The sequence below is a fragment of the Natator depressus genome, chromosome 7 (assembly GCF_965152275.1).
Source record: "Natator depressus isolate rNatDep1 chromosome 7, rNatDep2.hap1, whole genome shotgun sequence".
NCBI lineage: Eukaryota > Metazoa > Chordata > Testudines > Cheloniidae > Natator > Natator depressus.
Window position 1 is genome coordinate 53,630,438 of NC_134240.1, and position 27,621 is coordinate 53,658,058.

General features: G+C 45.6%; 1 protein-coding gene across 12 annotated transcripts in view; it reads right to left on the bottom strand.

Annotated features, from left to right (window-relative positions):
• Positions 1-27,621, bottom strand: part of NDST2 (N-deacetylase and N-sulfotransferase 2) — a 251,442-nt gene that overhangs the window by 60,326 nt on the left and 163,495 nt on the right. For 4 of the 12 annotated variants that reach the window (XM_074958454.1, XM_074958457.1, XM_074958455.1 and 1 more), the window contains one exon: positions 12,916-12,984. The exons of the other annotated variants lie outside the window; for them this stretch is intronic. The gene's annotated coding sequence lies outside the window, so the exon portion shown is untranslated. The remainder of the gene's footprint in view (positions 1-12,915; positions 12,985-27,621) is intronic. 12 annotated transcript variants of the gene reach the window in all.

Consider the following 27,621-nt stretch of genomic DNA (forward strand, 5'->3'; position numbering starts at 1 on the left):
AGATTAGAGAAAGCCTTTAATGTTCTTGTGTATCTGTCATAATGGCCAACTTTATGCTCAGTGCTGGAACTACAATTCCCAGCCTACTGTCCAAAGACTAGATCCTTCTCAAAAAGAGGCATGCTGGAAAGAAAGCCTCTTTCCCCCAAACTGTCACTTGGGTTGTCCCATACTTCCTGCAAGTAAAGAGGAATTTAGGTCAGCAACATGACCACCATTACGCATCCTTGGGTGGTTTGCACACTAAACTACCTTTCCATCTGCCTTATCCAGCTTTAGACATCAGGATCTTGGCATCAGGTAAATACCAGGATGTTCAAGGGATACTTGCCCTGGGAGAAGCAATTAGCTCTGCCTACCCAGGCTGCAGGCTCTAGCGCAGTAAAAAGACATTTCCACACACCTTCACTACAAGGAATGGGGTGCTCCCCCTTTCAGGGCTCTGAACTAAAGCCCGGGGAAAACACGGTGTGTGCTGCTACCACCACAATCACCACCTTGTCTACCTCACTTCAGAGACCACCTCCTTTGACAAATTCCATGGTCACAAAGACTATGACAAGTTACAGGAAAATAGGGTGGAGGGCTCTCTGTAATACTCTGCACTATGTCTACAATAGGACTGGTTTACGAGTACAGGTATACTAGTGTGCATGCTGTCACAGTTCAGGGCAAATGCACCTGTATTCCCTCTCCAGGGTCCCTTGAGAGCACCAACTCTAGGCTTCCAGCTCCTCAGTCACCATCTCTCTTGGATAGAGACCTGTCTCTCTACCCCTTCCGACTGGGATTTTTCTCAGGATGCACAGTTCCCTGTCTACACTGTGATATTTGTGGCAAGCCAGACTGCCTAAATATTCCTGCATCTGATCTTTGCCTTCTCTCTGAAGACTATGAACAGCTGTAATTGCCAGCAGCTATGTGTTATCACACAGCTCTTTATAAGCAAGCACATTTATTCTTAAGGTGAAAGCATTACAGAGAAAACATATAAATAATAAAAGTTTCTTTACGCAGGCTAAAAGCTTACTAGAGGTCAGCTATCCGTCTTACGGGGTCTCAGTAGGCCAATGTCCTCCAACCCTTCCCAGGAAGGACTGGGCCTCCTGGGACAGAAGGTCCAGTCAATTCACTAGATCAGAAAAAGGGCCCTGAGTCAGTTTAAACTCAGGCCATTTATCCAAAAGCCCCTTCTTTGTCTCCAGTCCCTGGAGAATCCAGTTTGAACTCATACATCTGAGATTCTCCAGGTGGTGGAACTTCTCTGAAGGTGTTACAACCTGAATGAATTTGTCTAATCACGCCATACTGTTAATTATTCTTGGAGGTGGTGTGGTCACCTCTCACAGACCCTGGCCTACAATGATACATAAACTTATAAAAGTAAGATTTCCCAAAGATATTGCAAGCAATTGCTATACCTGTCATGGATATAACTATACCTACAAAGCTGAGCTTTGTACCAGTCTCATAAAACCATGCACCATGAGCAGAACAGGCTACACTAGTAAAATCAGTTTTGGCAGTATAACTGTGCCTACTACACTAGTAGCTTTTGTTGGCATAGCGTCGGTCAGGAACCCCACCTCTTCACACTCCTAACAGACATAGCTATGCCAGTCTTGGAAAGCTCAGATCTACAAGATAGGTCTTCTCTGCTACCCTCAAATGACCGATAGCCTCTAGAGGGAGAGTTTTGATAAACCAGGTATTTTAATCATTGCAGTGAGGGCTGAAGCAGGATCTCAGTGCTGTATAATACATTATGGTAACATTGGGGAAGAGGAAAGTAAACCTCAATCTCCTCACAGGCTTGGTACTCCAGCCAAACAAAAACCTTTCTCTAATCACTGAAGCAGTGATTTGGGAGAATCACTGAGAACTACGGAAGAGGTGTGTTCATTCTGGAGATGAAACTAGTTTAACCCTTATCTATCCCGCTCTCTTTGGCTACCAATATTGAGCTTTAAAACTGAAAATTCTAGCTGACAGCAGTGAGTGCAGGGAAAGAGGATGTTATTGGCCTCTGCAACCCTCCAACCCACGCAAAGATTATCTTTATAAAAATATTACCACAATGGCCCCAAACAGTACACCTGACATGTTCTGGCTCATTGCTGTGCAACAGCACAGTTGTGGTGATGTTTCGTTAAAGGGCAATGAGAGTTCTGAGTCCATCACAGCAGCTAACCCTGCATGCAGACCCAGCCTGCAACTTCAGAGTCCTTATTTAATCAGCACAGAAGCAGCAGCAAGGTAAATATGTTTGGGGTTAGTGGCCTTGTTTGTAGCTAATCCAATCCTAGTAAATTAAACAAAAGGGAGCAAAACCCCATCCTCCCAAGTAAATCTCTTAATAGATCTAGATTAAGATCTCAGCTTCATACCCCATGGAGTCCTGCTAATCCTCTCTCAGATGTCCCCAGCCTTAATTGGGCTGTGCTGGCATTGGCAACTTGTTTACATGGACTTTTAAAATGACTTTAAATAGAAAAGCAAACAGCCTCTTCCTGCCCTGTCTCCCTCCCTGGAATGCCAGAGCACCAGCAAGCTTCAAAGGCAACACCACAATCAGCATATTGGGATGGACCCCAGGACAGCTCTGGAAACCTCTCTCTCAAGTCACTGGTTCCAATCCAGCCCTGGTAGCTAGTGATTGAAGATGGCACACTGGCATGTGCTACATAGGAGTGGTAGAGAATACAGGATAGCTTGTGGAAATATATCCCATTCCTTGCAAAAAGAATCAATCTCAACCACTGAATATCAGCTCCTTCTCAATTTAAAGTCGGAAGTGTCTGTCAGAGTCACTTGACACACCACTTCCTCACAAAAACCAGAGAAGCTCAGTGACTCCTGACTTTGTCACTTGTGAAGGGAACAACTTGGAGGGGGGAAAAAGCAGAAGTTAAACAAGACCTTTTGAAGTAGGAGCATAGGCCACATCTAGATGTTGTCTTGAGGAGAACTACCGGAGTTAACGCTATTCTCCATGGCAGCATACTTTAATGGAATAGTCTCCCCATTTGCTCAAAAGAAAAACCAGTACTACTAAGGAAGGTTCAAGGAGAAGGGTGAGGGATCAGAGTGGTGAGAGAGATCAGACAGACTACAAACAACACACTTGTGAGCTTTCGTGTAAGACAATTTTCTTTCTCCCGCAGATTTTGGCCTTGTCTACACATGGTTGTATTTGTGGTGCAGTAGGGTCCTAGTGATTCTGACACAGTATCATTACACTAGTAGCCAGCCCCATGTTTATTTTTGTTTCAGTCTTTGAGAAGTTTTCCTGGTTCAGCTTTGGGCACTTTTACTTGTAATCCACAGCCTTCCCTGCCTAGGCTACGACAACCAGCCAGGAGCAAACAGCAAGTCAAACAAAGGTTACAATAATCTGCCAAAATTGGGCACTGAATCTCTCTCTCTCTCTCTCAGATACACACACACACCAGTCCTATCTGTGCAAAGGGCCCCACCCCTAACTCTTAATTGTTTTGCTAGATTTTACAGGTGAGAGGCAAGAACAAAGCAGGACACAAGAAGGTTTAGCTGCAGCCAGTCACATAAACCTTGAGTAAGAAATAGATCCCAGGGACTGCAGGTGGTGAAAACTGAAATACATTCTGTCTGGTGAGAGACAGTGAGGAGCAAACCTGTTTGTATGTACATTTCTTTGGAAAAATATCAGCATCCACCGCTGTTCTCTCACAGAAAGGGCTTAAGGTGAGTTCAATGTCTTCAACACGCTCTCTGTGACAAATGCAAAATTAAGTTCTTAAGCATAATTTTGGTTTTCAAATTAAAAATAAAAAATCTGTGAAGGATAACCCATGTTTCCAGATTTTCCCTTGAGGGTTCCCTTTTTTGCCCTCAATGCTGTGCCATCTATACACATCTTAGTCAAGGGCTTATAATCCTGGCAACGCACACAGGAGCAAATATCTTCTATTCTTCTATTCTTCCTTTCAGGCAGACTGCTTGGATACTGTGCAAATATAGATCAGATTTCCTTGCACCTTCCTCCATATTAAAAAGCAGAATTTGGTTCCTCCCAAAAAGTCAGAGACTTGGACTTCCTATTCACTTGCCTGGGGCTTGCTGAGGGAGGAGGGGGAATTCCCCATCCTCTCCCCCAGCCTTGAGGGGTAAAGATAGGAGTGAGTGTTTTATCCATGGTTCTTCAACATTGTCTGGTTTTCTTGGTTCAAGGATTAATGGAGGAACTCAGTTTCTCTGTCTAAATTCTCTCTAGAATCAAGGGAAACTGTCCCAAGCACCACCTGGCCTTGGGAAGACAACAGTTATATCCAATAATGCTTTAATGGCATGACAAGTCACACAAGTATTGCCAATCTTCAAACATCAGAGGTAGAATCATAGAGTATCAGGGTTGGAAGGGACCTCAGGAGGTCATCTAGTCCAACCCCCTGTTCAAAGCAGGACCAATCCCCGACTAAATCATCCCAGCCAGGGCTTTGTCAAGCCTGACCTTAAAAACTTCTAAGGAAGGGGATTCCACCACCTCCCTAGGTAACGCATTCCAGTGTTTCACCACCCTCCTAGTGAAAATTTTTTTCCTAATATCCAACCTAAACCTCCCCCACTGCAACTTGAGACCATTACTCCTCCTTCTGTCATCTGCTACCACTGAGAACAGTCTAGAGCCATCCTCTTTGGAACCCCCTTTCAGGTAGCTGAAAGCAGCTATCAAATCCCCCCTCATTCTTCTCTTCCGCAGACTAAACAATCCCAGTTCCCTCAGCCTCTCCTCATAACTCATGTGTTCCAGTCCCCTAATCATTTTTGATGCCCTCCGCTGGACGTTTTCCAATTTTTCCAAAACTGGACACAGTACTCCAGATGAGGCCTCAACAATGTCGAATAGAGGGGAATGATCACGTCCCTCGATCTGCTGGCAATACCCCTACGTATACATCCCAAAATGCCATTGGCCTTCTTGGCAACAACGGCACACTGTTGACTCATATCCAGCTTCTCGTCCACTGTAACCCCTAGGTCCTTTTCTGCACAACTGCTGCCTAGCCATTCGGTCCCTAGTCTGTAGCGGTGCATGGGATTCTTCCATCCTAAGTGCAGGACTCTGCACTTGTCCTTGTTGAACCTCATCAGATTTCTTTTGGCCCAATCCTCCAATTTGTCTAGGGCCCTCTGTATCCTATCCCTACCCTCCAGCGTATCTACCACTCCTCCCAGTTTAGTGTCATCTGCAAACTTGCTGAGGGTGCAATCCACACCATCCTCCAGATCATTTATGAAGATATTGAACAAAACCGGCCCCAGGACCGACCCTTGGGGCACTCCACTTGATACCGGCTGCCAACTAGACATGGAGCCATTGATCACTACCCGTTGAGCTCGACAATCTAGCCAGCTTTCTATCCACCTTATAGGTGGATACTATCCACTCAGTCCTAATAGGCTTGTTCTCTTTGTGGGACATTTTGGTAGATTTCCAGCTATACTGAATGTTTATGAGAAATTTTGTGTGGAGAGTGTTTCACCCACGACAATACGAGTCAAACTCAGTCATGTCCTATTTGCTCTCTTGTGAACAAAAGAGAGAAAGAAGAGTGAGTCTCTCTCATGGTACAACTATACTGCAAAAAAAATCCCCTGCCGCAGTGAGTCTCAGAGCCCGGGTCACCTGACTTGGGCTTGTACTATGAGGTTAAAAAAGCGATGTGGTCGTTCCCGCTCGGGCTGGCACTCACTGCTGCAGGTTATGGGATTTTTGTTTTTTGTAGTATAGACCCTCAGTCACCTACTGAACAGGGAATCAGGGGACTAGGAATGCAGAGACTCCCAACAAAACAAAGCCCAGAGTGGTTCTTAGGACAGCATGGACGTTAATGAACATGAGATTAAAGGGGCCAGTTTAAGAGGCACAGATTCCTAAGGAAACACCTCTTTCCCTCTCTCAGGTCAAGTTACAAGTAACCCATCTTACTCCTCTTTGGACTAGAGGGCCTGTCTGATGGGTGACTATCACTTCTGGGGCCAGGAGGCTCATGTGCTCTCCCCATGTCACTAAACAGGCTGTTATAGCCTAGGTATCACTTCAATCATTAGTACTTGTGGGTGATGTGTGACAGAAAGCAGCACGCTGATCAGTTTTCCATTTGTACGATCTGTACTGTTGAGATAGGGGCAGTTGTGTAGTGGCTGCAGCAAGATGCAATCAATGGACACAAGATCACTCATCTTTTAATGACTGGTGCATAGACAGGTTCTTTTTAGGAGGCTGTCACAATTATCCCTATTCTGCCACTGATGATGTCCAAGCCTGTTAGAATGGCCCTGGGATGATCTTTGCAGCATAGCAAAGCTCAGTGCCTCAGTCAGTATTCCAAATTCCAGAAGCTGTAATATGAAGAGCTGAATATACTTTTCTAAACATGTGTATGAGCGCTGACCTGCACAAGCATGGCAACTTTGTTTTCACACCATGCAAGAAGGTGAAAGAAAGGAGACGCCTATATTACATTCAGATGAGAGAGCAGAAGGGAAAACTGTCTTACTGGTAACTGTGTGCCACTCTTCTTCTTCCCTATCTCAGAACAAAAAGCACTCCCACAATGAATGGAGTAACAAATACTCTATTATTTATGTTATCATAGCATCTAGGAGCCTCAGTCAAGGACCAGGACCACTGTGCTAGGCGCTGTACACACAAACAACAAAAATACAGCCCCCAACCCAAAAGCTTACAATGTAAGCACCAAACCATGAGAGTACATTCATTTCAAAGTATAGGGCAAGAAGGGTGATGAGGGCCACACATCAAACTACTACCTCATGTATTTAAGAGAGAGAGTGCTGCTGACATGGCATTTTCCATGCAGGGTCCTCACCTTTGGAATCCATTACCTCCCTTCCTTCAACAGAGCTCAGATTTGGTAACCTCCCAGAAAAGCTGCAGCGCCCACTTGGTGGTGCCGTAAATTAATTGGGTGGGGTATATCATGGGTTTAGTTATGGATACCATGTGGGTAAGATATTGGGCACAAGTAAACAACATGCATAAATACAACTAAATGTAAATGTACACATCTGGGAACAAATATGTCGGCCATACTTACAGGATGGTGGACTTTGGGAAGCAGTGATTCTGAAAAAGATTTGGGGGTCATGGTAGATAATCAGCTGAATATCATTGTGAAACTGGCCATAACAGGTAAAGTGATCCTGGATGCATAAACAGGGGAATCTTGATTAGGAGTACAGAGGTTATTTTACCTTTGTATTCGGCACTGATGTTGCAGCTGCTGGAACCCTGTGTCCAGTTCTGGTGCCCTCAATTCAAGAAAGATGTTGATAAATTGGAGAAGGTTTGGAGAAGAGCCATAAGAATGATTAAAGGATTTAAAAAAAAAAAACCTTATAGTCTCAAGAGCTCAATCTATTCAACTGAACAAAGAGAAGGGTAAGGGGTGACTTGATTACAGTCTAAATACCTGCACGGGGAGCAAATAAAGGAAACAGTCATTGTGGCACTGTACTGCAGAGTACAGCTGGATTGCCAATGCAGAATCCTTTTGATGAATGGGGAAGAAGAGACTTTACAAGTTATTAGTTCAGTTTTATCTTTACTGATTTGTCAGTGGACCACTGTTGACCTAGGCTTTGCCTGAGCTAAACACATGTAAGCTCAACCCTTGTTCTGTTGTTTTGGTTAACAGTGATTTAATCTATTCTACACATGCTCTGCAGGGGGAAACCTAGACCAACAGCACTCCACGGTTACACTGTGACTAGCTGAAAACCAAATACATAATGCCAAAAACTTATTTTACAGCAACCTTGGCAGTCCTTGCTTTCTTGTGCTTTCCAGTGGGATTGCCAGGTTCTGTTCTGCACTGTCAGACTGAGTCTCCTGTTGGGAAGGCAAAAGAGCAGTTAGTCATAGTTGGAATAAAGGGACTGGCCCACCCACTTCCACTTCTCTTGTATTTTGCCCTTTTCCAGCTCTTGTCTGTGTTTCTTTCTTTGTCCTTCCTGTTGGTTTTAATAAACAGGTGAACACAATATACATATAGCAACCACTGGTTCTTCCCCCTCTTTGTCTGAGGCAGGATATGGTAGCCTGTCCTGAATTTTGTGGGATTTACCTCGTCTCACTAGAGAGATCCCATGTCCCACAGGACCACTGAAGTGCTCCCAAGATGATTTTAGACCAGTAAAATGGGGTCTCTTCATGATGACATATTGCATACATGCTCAGAGGTAAGGACTGCTACTTGGGCAAAACCAGATCTTGAGCATTTGAATTATTGGACTGAAGCTCTACAAGATTGGCAAGCTACAAAACGATAGTTTTTGCCAATTATGATTGAGGACACACTCCTGGAAACAGGACTCTTCAATGATCCAGCAGGTGGAAGTTGAAGCTAGACAAATTCAGACTGGAAATACGGTGCAAATTTTTACTGGTGAAAGTAATTAACCATTTGAACAATTTACCAAGGGGCATGGTGGATTCTCCATCACTGACAATTTTTAAATCCAGATTGGCTGTTTTTCTAAAAGATCTGCTCTAGGAATTATATATTATTTATATATATATATATAAACAGGACTGTTCGGTGCTGATAAACTGATATAAATAAATCTATCTCAAACTTTTAGCACTTCACAATTTAAAGAAAAGCCAGGCCGGAAGGAGCCATTGTGATCATCTAGTCTGATCTCCTGTATAACACAGGCCATAGAACTTCCCTCAAATAATTCCTAGAGCAGATCTTTTAGAAAAACAGCCAATCTGGATTTAAAAATTGTCAGTGATGGAGAATCCACCATGCCCCTTGGTAAATTGTTCAAATGGTTAATTACTTTCACCAGTAAAAATTTGCACCGTATTTCCAGTCTGAATTTGTCTAGCTTCAACTTCCACCTGCTGGATCATTGAAGAGTCCTGTTTCCAGGAGTGTGTCCTCAATCATAATTGGCAAAAACTATCGTTTTGTAGCTTGCCAATCTTGTAGAGCTTCAGTCCAATAATTCAAATGCTCAAGATCTGGTTTTGCCCAAGTAGCAGTCCTTACCTCTGAGCATGTATGCAATATGTCATCATGAAGAGACCCCATTTTACTGGTCTAAAATCATCTTGGGAGCACTTCAGTGGTCCTGTGGGACATGGGATCTCTCTAGTGAGACTAGGTAAATCCCACAAAATTCAGGACAGGCTACCATATCCTGCCTCAGACAAAGAGGGGGAAGAACCAGTGGTTGCTATATGTATATTGTGTTCACCTGTTTATTAAAACCAACAGGAAGGACAAAGAAAGAACCACAGACAAGAGCTGGAAAAGGGCAAAATACAAGAGAAGTGGAAGTGGGTGGGCCAGTCCCTTTATTCCAACTATGACTAACTGCTCTTTTGCCTTCCCAACAGGAGACTCAGGCTGACAGTGCAGAACAGAACCAGGCAATCCCACTGGAAAGCACAAGAAAGCAAAGACTGCCAAGGTTGCTGTAAAATAAGTTTTTGGCATTATGTATTTGGTTTTCAGCTAGTCACAGTGTAACCGTGGAGTGCTGTTGGTCTAGGTTTCCCCCTGCAGAGCATGTGTAGAATAGATTAAATCACTGTAAACCAAATCAACAAAACAAGGGCTGAGCTTACATGTGCTCAGCACAGGCAAAGCCTAGATCAACAGTGGTCCACTGACAAATCAGTAAAGACAAAAAAGAACTAACAACTTGTAAAGTCTCTTCTTCCCCATTCGTCAAAAGGATTCTGCATTGGCAATCCAGCTGTACTCTGCAGCACAGTGCCACGATGACTGTTTCCTCCTTATGATTAAATACAGTGATTTAGGACAGCTCTTAATTTCCACAGCAGCTTTCCTTTAACCCTGGACTTTTGATGGGACATGAAAAATGTGTTCCCTCTAACCCCTCTCTTCCCCCAGTCCCCTGGGCATTTGGAGTCAATGAAGAGAATGGTGTCATAACGGAAGATTATCTACCTAGCTCAAGAATCATCACCACCAAAACTGTAAGGAGAACATTTCTCTTCCTGCTGCTGCTCTTCCAGTGATGTGCCACACATGATTAGGTACACAGCACTCCACTTATGAGAGTTTTATTCCCTGTCTCATTGAAAACACACTTTCTTACCTATGAATGTAGTGCAAAAGTTTTTATGGAATCACAAACTTATTTTAGCCCAGAAAAGAGGCCTGATGGGTCACTCTGCCCCTCCTCCACCATCACAGACTCTGTACAGTTTATTCACATGGAGGTGTTGGGATTTGCCAAAGGAACCCTGCTCCTGCCACCATTCCCCATCCCCTAGAAATTCATTACTGGCACCAGAATCTCTGCTACACAGTTCAAGTTTCCTCTTTTCCCTTACTGGTCCCTACAGATTGTTCATGCACAATTGACAGTAACATGTATCAAAGTAGTACCGAAGTCCCACTATTACAATCAAAACACCACTGGGCAAATGCTGTGCGCAGCTAGGGATTCCCAGGTACTCCACAGTGTGTGGGCCTCGCCTTTCTCCTGCTTCTGCAGAATTAGTGGAGGAGGATACCCTGGTTCTACTTTCCAAATGGATTAAAATGCTTTATTTAACCACCCCACCATTCCCTACCTCCCCACTTTTTGTACACTGAAACTCTGCAGTAAATACCAGCCACATGCCAGCCTTCTCATTTCTCTCACTTCAGCCAGTCTAACTGCATATATTGGACCAGAACAGCATTATGCTATAGTCCCTTTGTTTCCCTCTAAATTTCAGTGGCACTGAAGCTGTTGTGATCCACTCATCTAAAGTAATCTGAGAGATCCTTATCACTGAGAACACTCATTATGCACTCTGAAGAACGGGCACTTCATCCAGGCATCTCCAGCACAGACACAAGACCAAATCACCATGCACAGAACCTAGGAACCTCTGCAGAGAAAAAAAGCTTTATGATCCTTGTTTTAAACAGATCACAGGAACATGCATCACCGAGACATGACTGAACTACTCCTACTCTAGCACAGAATATAGGAACTTCTACCACTCACAGACTTTAAGGTTAGAAGGCATCATGGTGATCATCTAGTCTGACTTCGTGCACATTTCAGGCCACAGAACCTCACCCTCATCTGTAGTAACTCGGAGCCCTCCCCAGCTAGTGTCCCATCACAAGCCGTTGGGAATTTTTGCTACTGGCAGTCGCTGATTGGCCACATGCCATTGTAGCAGTCCCATCGTACCATCTTCTCCATAAACCTATCAAGCTCAGTCTTGAAGCCAGTTCGGTTTTTTACCCCCACTGCTCCCCTTGGAAGGCTGTTCCACAATTTCACTCCTCTCATGGTTAGAAACCTTCATCTAATTGTGAGCCTAAACTTGTTGATGGCCAATTTATAGCCATTTGTTCTTGTGTCCACATTGACACTTAACTTAAATAAACCATAGAATATTAGGGTTGGAAGAGACCTCAGGAGGTCATCTAGTCCAATCCCCTGCTCAAAACAGGATCAACACCAACTAAATCATCCCACCCAAGGCTTTGTCAAGCCGGGCCTTAAAAACCTCTAAGGATGGAGATTCCACCACCTCCCTAGGTAACCCATTACAGTGCTGCACCATCCTCCTAGTGAAATAGTGTTTCCTAATATCCAACCTAGACCTCTCCCACTGCAACTTGAGACTATTGCTCCTTGTTCTGCTTCTTGTTCTTGTCCTCTCCCTCCCACCACATATATCCCTGTCATGTATTTATAGAGAGCAATCAGATCTCCCCTCACCCTTCATTTGGCTAGGCTAAACAAGCCAAGCTCTTTGAGTCTCCTCTCATAAGGTAGGGTTTCCATTCCTCGGATCAGCCTAGTAGCCCTTCTCTGCATCTGTTCTAGTTTGAATTCATCTTTCCTACACATGGGAGACCAGAATTGCATACAGTGTTTCAGATGAGGTCACTAACATAGGACTGTCACTTTCCAAGTATTATAGCACCTGAAAACCTGTAAGTATCAAAGGCCTGATCCAAAGCCTATTGATTTAACAAAGAATTCTATTGGACTTCGGCAGGCTTTGAATCAAGCTGCAAGACAGGACTGGTGCAACACTACTGTACTACAATTCAACACCCGGGCACAAACTCACCACTCCCACTACATCACTGAAATGGATCACAGGGCTCCTTTAGCATCACTCTTCCCCATCATCCCTCCAGACAGAAGTTCAAGAGAAAACATGAGACCTTCCCTTCAGCACTGGATTTAGAGGAACACAATGCCATTGTTTACTTTTATGGTAGCTCCTAGAGGTCTAAATCAGGATTGGAGCCCAATTGTGCTGGGACCTGTTCAAACACAGAAGCAGATACAGTCCCTGAAGAGGGATCTTACAGCTGTTAGGCATGGTGCCATGAAGGGGTAAGAAATCTGCCTTGCAGCTGTAAATTCGTAGGAACGTTTTAGCCACCCACCCCCATCCTTCTAATTCTTATTCTGTCTGGTCCAAGTCAGAGTTACTGGATATTGAACAACATTGCCCAGAATTCTGCACACAAGGGTTGCATGTATTAAGTCCATTGGAATAAAACATTTAGCAACAAGTAAAGAGCCCTGATACAGAATGCCCATCTCGCTCAGGAGTTGTCAGAAATTCCCATCACATACCGACAACGGTGCTACTGAGGGCAAACAATGTGAAACTGTTTCCTCTCTAAGCCATTCTGCTTAGCTGAGAACCACTTACAAGTGTGCCTTTTCATTCTTATTGGCTCAATACAAATCCAACCCTCTTCCTCCCAAGCTGCTCCCAGTCCTCAACCTTGTATTTTGACATGAGAACATTTAAAAACTGGAATTCTGAGTAGCCTTATCTTAGCCCCCTAATCAAACCAGAGTGTCAGCACAGAGTGAGTCAAAAGACTCCAAACTCACCTCAAGTCAGTCTGAAGAAGAGGAGCTGCTCCTTGGATTTTATGCTCTCAAAGTCACAAACAATTTTCTCTGTTAAATTAAATCAGAGAAACAAGGTTTTAAAGGGTACTCCTCTCTTCCTTTCCTGAAGTCAGCTCGCAGCAGTGTTTGTAAATATTTGCTTAGCAGGAGCACCTTCACTCTCCAGAACCCAGGTAATGATTACATTACAGTAACCGAGTTATGAGGACAGAATGAGGCAATGACAAGTCTTGCTGGCACCGGACAGGCTTCCCAGGCAGTGAAGTACAGTTGCACTTCAGTGGGCAGGACTGTGGAACACAGAGTGAGAACAGATAGAGGAGGAGCTGAGAAATGACAAACACAGAAGAAATAAGGGACCCGGGGTCACAGGGAAAATACAAAGAACAAAGGGGGAAGTAGGGAAGGAGGAATGTGGTGTGAGCTGGGAGGCTGGCAAAGAGACTGGGGAGAGCTAAGAAATCTAATGGGATTTTTCACATTTTGTCCATTAAATACAGTGCTACCTTTAACATGGTCTGTAAATCAATCTTCAAGGCTCCACCCTTTTTATTTTGGCCACACCTAATTCAGTTCAATAGGCTTTCTTGGCATGACAAGTTATATACATGTTGATGATGTGTAAGAAAGAGTCAGACCCATATGATAAATATCAGGGCAGGTGTGACCAACCCAGATCAGGTTACACCCCTTCTCCACCTGATTACCAGTCCAGTTTTCAAACAAATAAAGATAAGAGGCTGCATTGTGAAGCTAATTTAATCTCAGGAAATTTCTGTGTATAATAAAGGGGTGATCAAGGAGAAAGCACTCAACAGAGGCTGGCTGTGTCTACACTACAGCTTACATTGGTATAAATTATGTCGCTCAGGGGTGTGAATAAGCCATCCCCTGAGCGACATAAGTTACACTGACCTAAGTGCTGGTGTGGGCCGCACTAGGTTAGGAAGAGAGCTCCCCCTGCCGACACAGCTACCACTGCTTGCGGCGGCTGGAGTAATTAAGGCCTTGTCTACACTATAGAGTTTTGTCCAGAAAAGGCAGCTTTTGTTGGCAAAATAGTAAATGCGTACACATTGCAATGCGACTTTTGGTGGTGAAAATGCCGTTTTGGTGACAAAATAAAACCACCCTGACGAGAGACATAAGGCTTTTTGTGCAAAATTTCTGTCACCAAGGTACCAGTCTAGACACCACTCTTGATTTTATCGCTTTAATTGGCCTCCAGGTGTTCCACATTGCCGATCCTGACCATTCTGGTCAGCAGTTTGAACCCCACTGCCCTGCAGCCAAGTAAACAACCATCAGCCCCTCCCCCTTAGCAGCCCCAGGAATTTTTGAAATTCCATTTCCTATTGGCTCATCGCATCTTCCCAGATGACCATGGCAGGTTATCGCAGCAAATGATTTCCCGCTTGGACCACAGTGGAGTGCTGGAGCCGCTCAGTATTTGGGGAGAGAAGTCTGTGCAGTCCCAGCTTGAGCCATAGGAATTTTGATACCTACGGGCAGATTTCTCGAGGCTTGTGCGAAAAGGGCTATGATTGGGACATGTTGCAGTGCAGAGCGAAGATAAAGGAGCTGAGGCAGGTGTACCATAAGGCGAGGGAGGCAAAATGTCACTCGGGCGCTGCACCTAAGACCTACCGGTTCTATAAGGAGCTGGATGCTATCCTTGGTGGTGACCCCTCTTCCAACACCAGGAGCCCCGTGGATACTTTGGCTGGCCTGAAAGCGGTGGAAAGAGGACCTAACCCGGAGCACAAAGTCACTGATGAAGAGGTGGAGTTAGACAATGATGTGGAGCTCCCGACAGGGGTGCCTGGTGGGGCAGGCAGACAGGAACTGTTCAGCACTCTAGAGGTGTCTAGCTAGTCTCAGCAGTTGCTTTCCGGCAAGCAAGAAGCAGTAGAGGAGACGCCTGGTAAGTGGCTGTGGTTTGTGTATTGCAGAGGTGGGTTCAGGGCATAGAAATGTGAAAGGCTATCTGTGTTTCTGCGACCAGCCGAGTGTCTCCGCTTGATAAGAAAGCACCCAAGATGGAGAAAAGAAGACATGTTCCAGGAGATACTGCACTTCTCCAATGCAGAGAAAAGGGAACACAAGGAGTGGAGGGAAGCTGAAAGGCAGGGCAGAAAAGAAAACCAGGAGTTTGTTAAGGATGCTACTGAGCGGATGATTCAAGTCATGGAGGAGCAAACGCAGATGCTGAATTCCTTAATAATACTACAGACTGAGCAAATGTGTGCCTCCCCTCCCCTGCAGCACATTCAGAACTCTTTTCCATGTGCTCCCAAACTCCACTTGCACAGTCCTTTCCGCTTTCCGGGATTTCTCGGTTTCCCTTTATTCCACCCCCTCCGACAACTTTCAGTGATAGCTGGACCGACACAAAGCTCTGAAAGTCTGCCCTTCCCTGGTTCCTCCTTTCCCACCAAGCATCTTTGTGCATGGGTGTGTTGTTTCTTGTGCAATAAAAGCAAAGTTTTTGAATGATAACATCTTTATTTGTTTCCTACAAATTGGGATAGCAGGCACTACCAATACATACATAGACAGTTTAATCATTTGCTTATAGAATGTAAGGCCCCAAATGCCGCCATTGTTTCCTAGGAAAACTGTATGTAATGTAACATTGCAGTACTAATCAGAGATGTACATTACTGGTTCTCATTTTCAGAGTGTTGCCTCAAAGCCTCCCTGATTCGAACTGCCCTCCCCTGTGCCCCTCTGATAGCCCTGATATCTGGCTGCTCAAAATCAGCAGCCAAGCGGTCCGCCTCAACACTCCATCCCTGAGCAAACCTTTCACCCTTAGTATCACAAAGATTATGCAAGGTACAACTTGCAACTATGACCATGGGAATATGATCTGCATTGAGGTCTAACCTGCCATAAAGGTGTCACCAGCACACCTTTAATCTGTCAAAGGCACATTCTGATGTCATCCGGGACCTACTCAGCCTGTTCTTGAACCGCTCCTTACTGCTGTCCAGGTTTCCTGTGTAAGGCTTCATGAGCCATGCCTGTAAGGGGTACGCTGAGTCTCCCAGGGATCACTATGGGCATTTCAACATCCCTCACTGTAATCTTCTGGTCTGGAAAGAAAGTGCATGCTTGTAGCTTTCTATACAGGATGGTGTTCCTGAAGATGCATGTGTCATGCACCTCCCCGGACCACCCCGCGTTGATGTCAGTGAAATGCCCATGGTGATCCACAAGCACCTGCTTGTGGAGAATTACCTCTTCCTGTTGATGTACTCTGTTGCAAGGTGGTCTGGTAACAAAACTGGAATGTGTGTGCCAGTTATCACCCCTCCACAGTTAGGGAAACCCATTTCTGCAAACCCATTTCTGCCATCCACTATTTCACACACTTCCCAGAGTCCTTCATAGCAGGATGTGATTTATTGCCCTGCATACTTGCATTAACGCAGCCCCAACGGTCGACTTCCCCACTCCAATTTGATTTGTGACCAACTGGTAGCAGTGTGGAGTTGCCAGTTTCCACAAGGGATTGCCACATGCTTCTCTACCAACAGGGCAGCTCTCATTCTGGTGTCCTTGCTCCGCAGTGCTGGGGTGAGCTCCGCACACAGTTCCAGGAGGTGGCTTTCCACATCCAAAAGTTCTGTAGCCACTGCTCATCATCCCACATCTGCATGTGGATATGATCCCACCATTCTGTGCTTGTTTCCCGAGCCCAAAAGAGACGGTCCACCCTATGCACCTGCTCTGTGAATGCCAAAAGCAATCTGAAGTTACTCCTATCCATATCACACAGAATGTCAGGCAACTGGGAGTCTTCTTCAGTTAGGAACTTTGCAATTAACTGCACGGCTATCTGCAAAGTTTTCATGAGTTATCAGAGCCTGGGAGAACAGTGCAGGATCCATCCCTTCAAACAGAGATAGCGGGGTGAACAGCAAACAAGGGCTGTTGAAGAAAGCCGGAAGCCCATAGAATACTGGGACAGAAAGCAATGCATTGAGCCCAGTCCCAAGATATGCAGCAATCCGCTCCACCTTCCCACAAGACCTAGTGGCAGAAGGTGTCAAGCTGGACTGTGGGCTAGGTACCCACAGTGCATTGCTCACACTGTTGATGCTAGTGCCCCACGTGTGGACGTGCTCTGCCGACAGAGGCAGTGAGTGTGAACATGCAATACCGATTTTAATTATAGCGGTTTTTTGAGTGTCAACTTAACTTTTGTTGACAAAACTCTACAGTGTATACAAGGCCTAAGTCGACAGGAGAGCTCTCTCCGCTGTAAGGTCTGTAGTGTAGCCATAGCAAGAGTCACTCAAGCAGAGAGGGAGCACTTACAAGCAGGGTTATGTACTCAGAAGCCTCCCTAGAGCCAGGGCTCCTACTTCATTCAACAGGGCATCAAGAGCTGACGGGCACTGTGCTGAAAAGATGTGCTTTCCAATAGGTACTGATTGAAGACTAAAGCAGAAGCTCTGCCCTTGGAGTTGACCAGCCCAATGGAGGTGTTAAATAAACGTTAATATCTAATATCTATTTAATATCTCTAAAGCCAATTAGTAAACAAATAAGCAATCAGATTTGCAACAGACCAAGTGCACCTACCTTTACTAGGCTGGCTCTTGCCTTTGGCACTTCTACGCAGCATGTTTCTGGAAAGGGCATGACAGCCTCCTCTAAAATCAATAATATTATTGATATTGATACTGCAGTACTGCCCAGAGGCCTCTGCCACATCAGGGCCCCCTATAGGAGGCACTGCACAGTCACAAAGCACATGATAGTCCCTACGTCCAGGAGATTAGGATGCAGATGTCTTCCTCTGAAGCACTACTACTGGCCTCAGAGGCAGGATCCCAACTAGGCAGATCCCCAGTCTGATCCATTCTGGCACTTCTCGTGTTCTATGTACAATTAACATTTTAAAATGCTAACAGAGAGTTTCAAGAGGGAGCTCTCCAGGTGAAGGAGGAGCAAATACAGGACCCTTGGGATAAGTGGTTGTCTGTAGTGTGTGTTTGGGGGTTACTTACTGTGTGCTGAGCTTGAGTTTGTTTGTTTGTTTGAAGGACCATGTGCTATGGCTGGCAGTTGGAAGCTGTGAGCTTCTAAACAAGGTTTGAAATCCAGAAGCCTCTGTTCACTGGCTGAGCCTCAGTCAGGCAGCGGAGCCAGGGCTTTACAAAGCAGTGAGCAAGTGACCAGGGAGCTTTGCGAGCAGGGACTGCTAACAGGGAGTTTCAAGAGGGAGTTTGGAAGGAGAGTGGAAAGGGGGCGAGGTACACTTGCCATTCTTTAAAACCTTTAAACTAAACTATAATCAAAACTTCTTGATTTCAACAAAAACCCTATCATTAACCTAGGTAGCTGTAGGAGAGAATGCAGGCAGAAGCCGAGCAGCAGAGTGGGGGCTATCCTGTTTATTGCACTCAATGCAGCATGTATGATTACCTGCCCTGTGGGCGGGTGGCGTATGTGTGCATTCGGTGCAAGGAGCTCCAGGCCCTCAGAGACTGTGTACAGGCTTTGGAGACCAGGCTGGAGGAACTGGAGGAGCTAAGGGAGGCAGAGAGGTATGTTGATGAGGCTTTCTGGGACACTGTCCCACCTCTGGTCAGACAGCCCCTGCACTGTTAAGGAAGATGAAAAGCCCAGAGAAGGAGAGCAGTCAACAGGAGCAGAGGGAAACCTTCCCATAGTTGGGACCCTCCTTCCAGATGCTGTTGGGGTATCCTCTCGCACTGAGGTTACCTCTCCAGGGGAGGGAACTCCAGTCATTAGGAAAAGGCAGGTGTTAGTAATGGGAGATTTGATCATTAGAAACAGAGATAGCTGGGTTTGTGAGGACTGGGAGAACCGTATGGTGACTTGCCCGCCTGGTGAGAAGGTTGCGGATCTCTCGAGGCATCTAGACAGACTTGTGTGTAGTGCTGGGGAGGAGCCGGTGGTCGTGATACATGTAGGTACCAATGACATAGGGAAGGGTAGGGGAGACATCCTGGAGGCCAAAAGTAGGCTGCTAGGAAAGAGACTGAAATCCAGGACCTCTATGGTGGCATTCTCAGAAATGCTACCAGTTCCATGCACAGGGCCAGGTTGGCCGGCAGAGCCTGGATGAGACGTGGATGAGACGATGGTGTAGAGAGGAGTGGTTTAGATTTATTACGAACTGGGGAAACTTTTGGGATGGGGGAGCCTATACAGGAAGGATGGGCTCCATCTAAACCAAAGTGGAGCCAGACTGCTGGCACTTAACATTAAAAAGGTTGCAGAGCAGTTTTTAAACTAAGAGATGGAAGAAAGCCAATTGCTGCAGAGGCGCACGTGGATCGGACAGAGACTTCTCTTAGAGGAGAGTCTATTGATAGAGAGTCTCTAGGTTTTAGTCAGGAGGAGAGGATGGGAGAGGATCAAGTATGGGCCAGATCAGACAAGAAACATTCACATAAAGAATATGACATCAGAAAAGGGCAGACAAATAAACAGTGACAAGTTTTTAAAGTGCTTGTACACAAATGCTAGAAGTCTAAATAATAAGACTGGTGAACTAGAGTACTTCATGTTAAAGAAGGATATTGATATAATAGGCATCACAGAAACCTGGTGGAGTGAGGACAATCAATGGGACACAATCATTTCAGGGTACAAAATATATCAGACGGACAGGTCCTGCAGGGAGGGAGGAGTGGCACTATATGTGAAAGAAAATGTAGAATCAAATGAAATAAAAATCTTAAATGAATCCACATTTTCCATAGAATATCTATGGATAGTAATTCCATGCTCTAATAAGAATATAACAGTAGGGATCTATTATTGACCACCTGACCAGGACAGTGATAGTGACAATGAAATGCTCAGGGAGATTAGAGAGGCTATCAGAATAAAGAACTCAATAATAGTGGGGGATTTCAATTATCCCCACATTGACTGGGTACATGTCACTCAGGACGAAATGCAGAGACAAAATTTCTCGATACTTTAAATGACTGCTTCTTGGAGCAGCTGGTACAAGAACCCACAAGGGGAGAGGCAACTCCTCGATCTACTCCTGAGTGGAGCGCAGGATCCGGTCCAAGAGGTAACTATAACAGGACCGCTTGGAAATAGTGACCATAAAATAATAACATTTAACATTTCTGTGGTGGAAAGAACACCTCAACAGCCCAACACTGTGGCATTTACTTTCAGAAAGGGGAACTATGCAAAAATGAGGAGGTTAGTTAAACAGAAATTAAAAGTTACAGTGACTAGAGTGAAATCCCTGCAAGCTGCATGGACACTTTTCAAAGACACCATAACAGAGGCTCAACTTAAATGTATATCCCAATTAAGCCACTGTGGCTTAACAACCATGTAAAAGAAGCAGTGAGAGATAAAAAGGCATCTTTTAAAAAGTGGAAGTCAAATACTAGTGAGGTAAATAGAAAGGAGCATAAACACTGACAAATTTGAGGGCCCTAGACAAATTAGAGGATTGGGCCAAAAGAAATCTGATGAGGTTCAACAAGGACAAGAGCAGAGTCCTGCACTTAGGACGGAAGAATCCAATGCACCGCTACAGACTAGGGACCGAATGGCTAGGCAGCAGTTCTGCAGAAAAGGACCAGGGGTTAGAGTGGTCGAGAAGCTGGATGAGACTCAACAGTGTGCCCTTGTTGCCAAGAAGGCCAATGGCATTTTGGGATGTATAAGTAGGGGCATTGCCAGCAGATAGAGGGACGTGATCGTTCCCTTCTATTCGACATTGGTGAGGTCTCATCTGGAGTACTGTGTCCACTTTTGGGCCCCACACTACAAGAAGGATGTGGAAAAATTGGAAAGAGTCCAGGGGAGGGCAACAAAAATGATTAGGGGACTGGAACACATGACCTATGAGGAGAGGGAACTGAGGGAACTGGGATTGTTTAGTCTGCGGAAGAGAAGAATGAGGGGGGGATTTGATAGCTGCTTTCAACTACCTGAAAGGGGGTTCCAAAGAGGATGGATCTAGACTGTTCTCAGTGGTAGCAGATGACAGAACGAGGAGTAATGGTCTCAAGTTGCAGTGGGGGAGGTTTAGGTTGGATATTAGGAAAAAAATTTTCACTAGGAGGTTGGTGAAACACTGGAATGTATTACCTAGGGAGGTGGTGGAATCTCCTTCCTTAGAAGTTTTTAAGGTCAGGCTTGACAAAGCCCTGGCTGGGATGATTTAGTTGGGAACTGGTCCTGCTTTGAACAGGGGGTTGGACTAGATGACCTCCTGAGGTCCCTTCCAACCCTTATATTCTATGATTCTATGAAATTAAATGTAAAAATGTAATAAGAAAAGCCAAGAAGGAGTTTGAAGAACAGCTAGCCAAAAGCTCAAAAGGTAATAACAATATGTTTTTTAAGTACATCAGAAGCAGGAGGCCTGCTAAATAGCCAGTAGGGCCTCTGGACGATCGAGATACAAAAGGAGCACTTAAAGATGATAAAGTCATCGCGGAGAAACTAAATGAATTCTTTCTTCAGTCTTCATGGCTGAGGATGTTAGGGAGAGTCCCAAACCTGAGCCATCTTTTGTAGGTGACAAATCTGAGGAATTGTCACAGATTAAAGTGTCACTAGAGGAGGTTTTGGAATTAATTGAGAAACTTAACAGTAACAAGTCACCGGGACCAGATGGCATTCACCCAAGAGTTCTGAAAGAACTCAAAAGTGAAATTGCGGAACTATTAACTATGGTTTGTAACCTGTCCTTTAAATCAGCTACTGTACCCAATGACTGGAAGATAGCTAATGGAACTCCAATATTTAAGAAGGGCTCTAGAGGTGATCCTGGCAATTACAGACTGGTAAGTCTAATGTCAGTACCGGGCAAATTAGTTGAAACAATCGTAAAGAATAAAACTGTCAGACACATAGAAGAACATCAATCGTTGCGCAAAAGTCAGCATGGTTTCTGTAAAGGGAGATCATGTCTTACTAATCTATTAGAGTTCTTTGAGGGGGTCAACAGACGTGTGGACAAGGGGGATCCAGTGGACACAGTGTACTTAGATTTCCAGAAAGCCTTTGACAAGGTCCCTCACCAAAGGCTCTTATGTAAATTAAGTTTTCATGGGACAAGAGGGAAGATCCTTTCATGGATTGAGAACTGTTTAAAAGACAGGGAACAAAGGGTAGGAATAAATGGTAAATTTTCAGAATGGAGAGGGGTAACTAGTGGTGTTTCATCCTTAGTCTGGACAAGCAACCCAAATAAAATTAGAGAGGTAACAATGCTACTTTATAGAGCCCTGTAGCAACTGCACCACAGAAACTAAATACGCTTCTGGTCTCCTCAGTTTAAGGAGGATATAAAAAATAAACAGACGAACAATAAAAATATACAGGGGTTAGCGGATAAGACACAAGTGGAAGAAGAAAGGAAGGTTTGTTTTTTTTTAAATAGAAAAAGAACAGATCCAGGAGAACATCACAGTCTAGAAAAAACGTTCCAAGTAACACGATGGAGTTTTTTCTGATTAATTTGTTTATTGATTATGGTAAAGAAAAACAGTACAGAAAGGAAAATGACTTACAGCTTGTACATATTCCTGAATACCACATGCTTCGCAGGTGCTCCAATAGACTTGTGCAATTTTACAACTCATCGAACAGCACAAACACAAGACAAGGCAATGCTATACAGACATTATACATTACAGAAATCAAATAGGACAAGATGCACATGAATAGGGAGAAGAGGATGGCAGGGAACCTGGAGGGGTGCATAATAGAGGTCTGGCATTCTTCAAGCAGTGTCAAAGGTTTTTTTTAATCCAAACTTATCTAGAAAAGAGATCTAGATATCTTTGAACTCATAGCTGATCTCTACAGCTATAAGCTATAAATCCATTTCGACAGCCTGTGGGAGATGGTCTCTCCTTTCATATGTTCCATGAATAAAACAAAGAGTTTAGGAGGCTTTCAGAAAAAAACGGTTACTCACCTTCTCATAACTCTTGTTCTTCGAGGTGCGTTGCTCATTTCCATTCCAAGGTGTGCGCACGCCGCGTGCACAGTTATCAGAAGGTTTTTCCCCTAGCAGCACCAGTCAGGTCGGCTGTGGAGCTCCCTGGAGTGGCGCCCTCATGGTGGTGAATATAGGTCTCTGCCGACCTGCCGCCTCTTCAGTTCCTTCTTGCCAGCTACTGTGACAGGAGAAGGCAGGTGGGTCTTGGAACAGACAAGAGCAACACATCTCGAAGAACAGTTACGAGAAGGTAACAGTTTTTTTTCTTCGAGTGCTTGCTCATGTCGATTCCAATTAGGCGATTCCCAAGCCCTAACTAGGAGGTGTGGTCGGAACTCGTGGAATTGCTGACTGGACCACCACTCTGCCGAATGCTACATTGTCCCTGGTGTGCTGGGTAATAGCATAATGAGAGGTGAAAGTGTGAACCGAGGACCACGTCACTGCCCTGCAGATCTCCTGGATTGGGACCTGGGCCAGGAAGGCTGCCAAGGAGGCCTGCGCTCTTGTGGAATGTGCCGTTAGTGTAAGGGCCGGAACCTTTGCCAGATCGTAGCATGCCTGGATACAGGACGTGATCCACGATGAAATTCTCTGTGATGATACTGGGAGGCTCTTCATTCTATCCGCAACCGCCACGAACAACTGGTTCGACTTACAGAACGGCCTTGTGCGTTCAATGTAAAAGACAAGCACTCTTCAAACATCCCAAGGAGCGTAGCCTTTGCTCTCGGCTATCCGCATGAGGCTTAGGATAAAAGACTGGTAGGAAAATGTCTTGATTGGCGTGGAATTGGGACACAACCTTTGGGAGAAAGGCTGGATGAGGCCTAAGTTGCACCTTGTCCTTAGAAAAAATGGTATAAGGGGGATCAGAGGTTAGGACTTTAAGCTTCAACGCTCTCCTTGCTGACGTAATGACAACTAGGAAGGCAACCTTTCAAGATACAATGAACAAGTTGCCAGGAGTTCAAACCGGGGCCCCATTAGTCTGGACAGGACCAGGTTGAGATCCCACAGCAGGATTGGTTGCCTAACCCATGGGTATAGCCATTGGGTTGGTGAAGACTGAACATCCGGCTGCACCCAGGTGGAAGGCCGAGATGGCTGCCAGGTGGACCTTGAGAGAGGATGCTGAGAGGCCCTGCTGTTTCAGGTGTAGTAGGTAGTCTAAGATGAGTAGTATGGGTGCCTGTGTCATGGGAGCAAGATCCTGAGAACACCAGATTGCAAAACTTTTCAACTTGGCCAGGTAGGTGGTTCTGGTGGATGGTTTCCTGCTACCAAGTAAGGCCTCCGTAACGGGCTCAGAGCACATGAGCTCCACTGGATTTAGCCATGAAGCTTCCAAGCAGTGAGGTGGAGAGACTCGAGGTCGGGATGATGAAAGCGACCGTGATCTTGGGTAATCAGGTCCAGAAATAGGGGCAATGAGATTGGAGCATCCACCAACAGTTCCAGGAGTGTAATTTACCAGTGCTGATGAGGCCAGGCCGGTGCTACCAGTATGACCGCCGCCTTGTCCCTGCGGATCTTGAGCAGGACCTTCTGGTTGAGTGGAAATGGCAGGAACGCATACAACAGATGGGCCGTCCAGGGGAGGAGAAACGCATCTGCGGGGGAGCCCAGACCATGATTCCAGAAGCAACAGAACTGAGGGCATTTTCTATTGCTCTTTGAACCAAACAGTTCGATTTGAGGAACTCCGTGCCTTTGGGAAATGTTGTGCGCTACGTCCGGGCAGATAGACCACTCATAATTGTGGAAGAATCTGCTGATGTAGTCTGCCAGCTCGTTCTGAGAGCCTGGGAGGTAAGATACTTCCAGGTGAATGGAGTGGGCTATGCAGAAGTCCCACAGCTTGAGGGCTTCCTGACATAGGGGAGAGGAATGAGCCCCACCTGTTTCTTTATATAAACATTGCAGTTGTATTGTCCATCATGACCCCCATGCACTTCCCTTGCAAATGGGCCTGGAAGGTTTGGCATGCCAGTCGGACCGCTCTCAACTCCTTGACGTTGATGTGGAGCGAGAGCTCATCTTGCAACCAGAGACCTTGGGTCTGCAGTTTTCCCCGGTGAGCGCCTCATCCCCACACTGACGCATTTGTCACCAGGGACAGGGAGGGCTGGGGCTTGTCAAAGGGGACTCCCTCGCACACCTCCTGTGGGTTGAGCCACCAGTGAAGAGACTCGAGAACTGCCACCAGGAGGGTGACTACCTTGTCCAGACTGTTGCGACCCAGCCAATAGGGATCTCAGACTCACATGTTATACCATGTATGTACATGTCGCCATGTGGCGGAGGAGTTTAAAGCAACCCCTTGCTGTGGTGATGGGGTACCGATTGAAGCTTTGAATGATGTCTGTCATTGTCTGAAACCGAGCCTCTGGCAGGGATGCCCTGACCTGGCCCAAGTCCAACACTGCTCCAATAAACTCTATCCTCTGCATTGGGGATAGGGTTGATTTGCTCTCGTTCAGCAGGAGACCCAACCTGTCAAAGGTGGATCTTACAAAGTTGACTTGGCGCTCCACTTGGCCCCTGGAACGTCCCTTGAGCAGCCTGTCATCAAGATACAGGTACACCTGCACCTACCTCCAGCAACAGAAGGTGGCTGTGACCAACATGCTCTTGGTGAACATTCGTGGGGCCACTGACAGGCCAAAGGGGAGGACCATGAATTGGTGGGTCTGAGCAAGGTTCCAGCCAGTGTGGCTGCACTTGTGTGCACCTGTGCTGGAGTCCTCACTACCCAGACTGCAGCCTTCAGATGGTCCAGTTCATGAAAATGGGTAATGCAAAGGAGGAAGCATTAAAACTGATGATTGTATTTATCATTGTTTTCCTCCTCTTCTCCCATTCTATAGCAGGAAGCACTGTGACAGGCAGCCAGCTGTCTCCTTATAGCAGAAAGCAAGGAGGCAAACCAAGACAGTGAAAATAAAAGACACGAGATACCAGGCCTCTGGTCAGTAAAACAAAGATCAGGTCAACTTCACAGTAAGAGAAGGGAACAGTGTAGAAAGGAAAGCGGGGTTGTGGGGGTAAGATGATAGCCCAAAACTGTTACAAGGTCCTCTCTCCTCTCCTCTTCCTACATTTGGAGCATCTCCCTGGACTGCTGAAAACCCCACGATGGTTGCTATATTCTTCTCTTTTATTTGTTTCAGCCCCTGTTCCATCTGTAACCGAAGACTCACCCTGAACAAGCTCAGGAGCCAAGCACTAGAGTCTTGGAAGGGAGTGGCAGCTCCCTTTCTGCCACGGGGTAGAGGTTCATGACAGCAATATTATAATTAAGATGGCAGCACTGCAGTGCTGTCTGAACTACTGGATCAAAGTGTCACAGCTTTGTACTCACACCTTTCTTTCACTTCATTCCAATTGTTCAAACAGCTCTGCTTCTGGCTTACTCAGCTCTACTTCTTCGACACCATCCTAAATTAACATAGCATGCTACTGATGGACTAAGGGTAGGTCTACACTGCAAGGTGAGACCGGGCTCAGATTCAAGCTCAAGCCTAAATCCCCTTCCATCTACACTCAAATCTCTTGGACTCAGGCTTGGACATAGGCCCCTAGGGCCTCTGGTGTGGGGAAGCAAACAACTGATTTTAGTATGAGTACCAGGTATACCAGCAAACAGAGAAGAAGCTGGCGGTGTTGGAAATTTACCACTGCAGAGAACGGATTAAGTGGCTCAAGACCGAGTACCAGAGAACCAGGGACCAGAACTGCACCTCTGGCAACTCGCCAACATCATTCCCATTTTATAATGTGTTTGACTGAGTGCTGGGGACTGTCCTGAGAACCGTGCACAATGACCAGGCCAGCTGGGATGGTGTCCTGCTGGCCCCAGAAGTCTCCCTGGGAATCAATGGTAGCCAGCAGCAGGTGCTGAATGAGGCAAATAAAGTGACTCTGCTGATGAAAACAGTCCCAGAAGAGCTCTGCTACAGGAGCAGCTGCAGCATGTCCTGGGGCCATACTCTGACCTTTCTGATGCCCCCTGGAAGAACTGCTTGCTGCAGAATGAGTGGTAAAAACAGAAGAGGAAGAAGCTGCTCCAGAGCCTGGTGTGTTTCTGGCTCCATTTTTGGGTTTATTAATATACAAATGGGATGGAGTTTTAAAACTTTAAGAACTAATGGAACAGATATTATAAGCCCTGGCAGCATGTATCTGCTAATGGCCTTGGCATCCCCACCATGTGGAATTCAAAATGGAGACCAGAAAACACAAAAGTAAAACAAGCATTTAAAGAGAATTTGTACTGGGAAAGAGCATATTTGTGCTAGTACATTTCACATTGTTAAAATTAGAACTTTATATTACCTTCCCTGTATCAATCCAACACTGTAACGAGCCACCTAAAAAGACTGTTCTGTATGGGTGGGTGAGGGGTGTCAGGGCTCCTTCCCCACTCTGAACTCTAGGGTACAGATGTGGGGACCCGCATGAAAGACCCCCTAAGCTTATTCTTATGAGTTTAGGTTAAAAACTTCCCCAAGGTGCAAACTTTGCCTTGTCCTTGAACAGTATGCTGCCACCACCAAGCGTTTTAAACAAAGAACAGGGAAAGAGACCGCTGGGAGACATCTTCCCCCAAAATATCCTCCCAAGCCCTACACACTCCCTTTCCTGGGGAGGCTTGAGAATAATATCCTAACCAATTGGTTACAAAATCATCAAAGACCCAAACCCCTGGA